The 4613-nt window shown below is 34.7% G+C and overlaps 1 protein-coding gene across 1 annotated transcript in view; it reads left to right on the forward strand.

Moving 5' to 3' along the window:
* Nucleotides 1-4613, forward strand: part of ROBO1 (roundabout, axon guidance receptor, homolog 1 (Drosophila)) — a 147069-nt gene that overhangs the window by 8129 nt on the left and 134327 nt on the right. The window lies entirely within an intron of this gene.

Raw genomic sequence — 4613 nt, forward strand, 5'->3', positions numbered from 1 at the left:
AGTAGCTGGGATTACAGGCATGCACCACCACACCCAACTAATTTTTGTGTTTTTAATAGCGATGAGGTTTCACCATGTTGGCCAGGATGGTCTCAACCTCCTGACCTCGTGATATGCCCGCCTTGACCTCCTAAAGTGCTGGGCTTACAGGCATGAGCCACCACACCTGGCTGACAAAATTCTTAGCCCTGGAGATGCAACTTGATCAAAACTCAGTGAGTGTTCTACTGAAGCTTACATTTTATGAGTGTGTATACAGATAAAACCAAATAAATAAGTGTAATACACAGTAAGTTAAACTATAATAAATCCTACAAAAATAGAGAAAGGATATACAGACAGAAACCAAAATAAATAGGTATAACATACAGTAAGTTAAACTATAATAAATCCTATAAAAATAGAGAAAAGTATACAGACAAAAACCAAAATAAATAGGTATAACATACAGTAAGTTAAACTATAGTGAGTCCTATTAAAAATTGTGAAGAGGTAGATGAATTCATTAGGGTTCAGGTGAGATTGGAATTTTAAAGAGGTTGATTAGAGAGAACCTCACATAAAAAAACCTCAAAAAATTGATGGAATGAACTCTGCAAGTGTCTAGAAGAGGGGTATTCTAGGCAGACAAAATATGAAATACCAAAACCCTAAGGTGGGGTATACCCAACGCATTCACTAAAGAGTGAAAAGTCAGTGTTGGTTGAACAGAATGAGTGAAGATTGATAGGAGATACCATCAGGGAGATAGCCTTTTTAAAAAGGCTGTGAATTTAATAATTGTCCAACTGTGTAGGCTCTTACAGGTGTTGTAGATAGTTTGGCTTTTCTTCTAAGTAAGCTGGGAAGCCTCTGCTCTCCTGAGAGCACACTGGAACGTGGCAATGGTAGAGACAGGGAGAACCATTGAGAGCTCTCAGGGTAATCCGGGTAAGAGACAAATGGTGGTTTGAACCAGGCTGTTAGGATGGGAAGGTAGTGAGGAGTGGCTAGATTCTGGATATATTACAAAGCAGTAGCCAACAGAATTTGCTAACAGACTGTATGTGTTTGTGAGCGAAAGACAAAGGTCAAGGACCTCCTAATTAATTGGTCTGCACAACTGAAATGGTGTAGATGCCATTAACGGAGATGCCATAGATTGTAGGAGAAAATTTGGGATGGGAAGTTATCAGGAGCTTAGTTTTCGACGTGGTAATTTTGAAATGCTTATTGGATATCCAACTACAATTGTCAAATAGGCAGTTGGATACATGAGTCAGGAATTCAGAATTGAGGTTGAGGTTGGAGAAAAAATTAAATTGTGGTAGACATACAAGTACTCACTACTATACAGTTCTCGTATCCTTCTGGGCAGATGAAACACTCTGCTTCCCAGCTTTTTTGCTGTCCGGCAGACCTGTTTGACTTTTTCAGCTTCATGGGTTGTGAGTGAACATTAAAGAAATTAAATACTAGTGATTTAAATACTCCAGTACTCTCTTTACCACTCTGCAACCAAGCAAGCTACTGGTTTTATTTAGGTAGTGCAGCTGCAACATGGAAGACACCCTGAGAGCCTGAGCCCCTGAGTTATGTGTAGAACATTCTACCCCACACCTCTGTCTTCTCAAGATGGACACGTAAAATGAATGAGAAATAAATCTTTTGTTGATTAAGTCACTGAGGATTTTTTAGCACATACAGCATAGCCTTTCCTGATAAATATGGGAGTCATCAGTGCTTATATGTTATTTAAAAACAGGAGACTGCAATCACCAAGGGAGTGATTGCAGATAGAAAGGAAAAGCGGTCCAATGCTTAGTTCTCACAGAGAAGAGGCAGAAAGAGCAGTGGGAACTGAGAGGGAGCAGTCACTGAGAAAGGAGGAAAATCAGAAGGGCCGCCAAGTAAAGACGGTTTGAAGGAGGTGTCGGTGACTACCAGTTACAGCTGGTAGATGGAGTAATAATGAGGATTAAGAATTCACCACTGGATTAAACAACTCGGTGAGCAATCATGAATGACCTTGACAAGAGCCATTTAAGGGGGGTGGTGGGGGTTAAAACCTCACTGAACTTTTCAAGACAGACTGGAAAGATCAAAACTAGACACAGAGCATAGACGACTCTTTTTAATTTCGTGTTCCATACTCTAGATAAAAAATAATGGTGGTTGTAGTCTTGCATTTTGAAAGATCTCAGTTAATTTTAAAGGTTGTATTCTGTGGGTATGCTTGTCTATGTGTTAATTTTTTTGTGACATTCACAGTTTAAAATCACTATAATAAATTTGATTTTTAAAAATTCTTGGAACTCCCTGATGTATCATATAGTGAACTAGATGACATTTTATTGTTTATGCCAAAATGTTTAATTTATTTTAGAATCTTCATTTACTTTTGCTGTCTAAGGGGATGCTGTCCTCTAATTAAAGAGCACCAGTTCCCCCACACCATCAGTAGCTTCTAGTTAATGTAAGAACCACCTACAATAAGGAATCAGTTTAAAGTTGTAAAAACCTATGACTATGAAATGATGCCAAGATGTTAATATATAAATAACTTTTAAATCATTTACATGCTGCCAAAATGATGATCCATGATGGTGTTCCATATGCTAGGAAGTTGTAACATCTGAAACTTTTACTATTTCTAAGACCATCTGTGTGTTTTGTATAAATTATGACTGTGGAACTGATAAAACACTGGAGGTAAAAAGCACATTTATACATTTGGGAAAAGGAATACATTAAAAATCAGCAGTTTGGGTTCAAAATCACTGATCTTATGTAAATCGTAATTGTTTTTGTTTTATTTTCTTCCTTTAGGCAAAACTGAAATTGAATAATTAAAACAAAAACTTAGAACATAAACAGAATACGTGACATTATTTCCAGTTCTTTTTTTCAATAGTGAAAATAAATTCTGAAAAGATGTTGGTTATTAGCCATTGTACGTGATTCTTCTTTCCTAAGCCTTGTATTCAAATGAGTGTGTTCATCTCTATTGTTAATGTACTTTGCCAAATGTGCTGAGTGCAGATGAACAGAAGATTAAAGCACATAATATCATTATGAAAGACAATTGAAGATTGCATGCTTATTGCTACAGTTTTGGTTATAGGAATTTCTAGAGTTCTTTAATGTGGTGGCTTTCTTTGTTGAAGATTTAAAGTACACCTCTCCCAGCTGTGAGAACAAAGACACACCCTACAAAAAGGGGAAATATGTAGTTGAATTATAGCTGCACCTGTGTTTTTTTTTAAGTTCTTAATTCATTTCTTCTTATACTGACCTGGATTCTGAGCCAAATTTTAGATCCAGGATGATTATAAACCATGAATATATAAATAACATTTTCTTATTGTCTTACATGATAGGAGAATTTCTTAGAACTTTTTTGGCACATGTTTCTTAGAATCATTTGAAAGAGGCCTTAAATGATGTTTGTCTCTAGTGTTCTTTGTTTTCTAGACATGCGTATTTATATTCAGAGTTAGAAATAAAAGTAGTTTAATTGGTAGGCTAGATTAAATTGATTTACTTCATGTGTTTGAGACTTAATCATATCCATCTTGTTAATAAATGAAATTTTCTTACAAAGATAAATTGGAGGACTAAAGTGCTCTTTTGGATGTCTTTGAAAATACCTCACAAAAAGCGATTTTTAAAAATTTCACTACTTTTTAGAAATACTGCATTTAAGTTCAAGATATTTTATTAGGATGGAAAAAAGAAAATGTTAACATTGGGAGAAAGTTAACACCAAGTATTGAAAAAATAATTATTTTGTTCAGTCTAAAAACTGAAATTGCCTTCTACATTAAGGAAAAAGTTAAAACATTTAAAGTAGACATCACAAATATTTTCCTAGAGTGAGTTTGTTTAAAATTTTGCCATTTATTCTATATTTGTTTTCTTAGACAATTTTGTTATTTTTATCTCAGCAAAAAGGTGAGTTTGTTATAAATTAGCACAGTTTCTTTGGGTCACAGACAGTTGCACCAAGTTCCAGGCATCAATTTCTCATACTTTGTATTGGATTTCTGTAAAATGAACCTGGTGGTAGCTGCAGGAATTGCAGGCATAGAGATGAAATTGCTGATCTCTTATGGAGGATGGCTTATAAATAAAACTTATTTAATTGACTGTTACAAGCATAAACACAAATGTGTTTATGAAATAAAATATTAAGGTATTTAATAGTACCTAGGTGATAACTGATGAGACAAAAGCAACTATATAGTTTATCTTAATATCTATTAAAATAAGATCATAAATTAATACCATATACTAACAGAAAATGATACTTTTATGTATTTATATGAGATCTGCTAATTGACAAGTAAGAATTAAACCTTTTGTTTTAGATTAGTAAATGAATATTTACAGAAACAAGAATAAATTTTCAATATCTGCTACATAGTATACATGATATGTTATTGAATGTTACAAGATAGTTATTTAAGGCCTTGTATTTAGCTCTTCTGCATAACTGTGTCATGAAAGTCTATTGAAAAAAAGTTCCTTTTGTCGGGCATGGTGGCTCATGCCTGTAATCTCAGCACTTTGGGAGAGCAAGGCAGGCAGATCACTTGAGGTCTGGAGTTCAAGACCAGCCTGACCAACATGGA

This window comes from Colobus angolensis, unplaced genomic scaffold (assembly GCF_000951035.1).
Source record: "Colobus angolensis palliatus isolate OR3802 unplaced genomic scaffold, Cang.pa_1.0 Scaffold98, whole genome shotgun sequence".
Lineage (NCBI taxonomy): Eukaryota > Metazoa > Chordata > Mammalia > Primates > Cercopithecidae > Colobus > Colobus angolensis.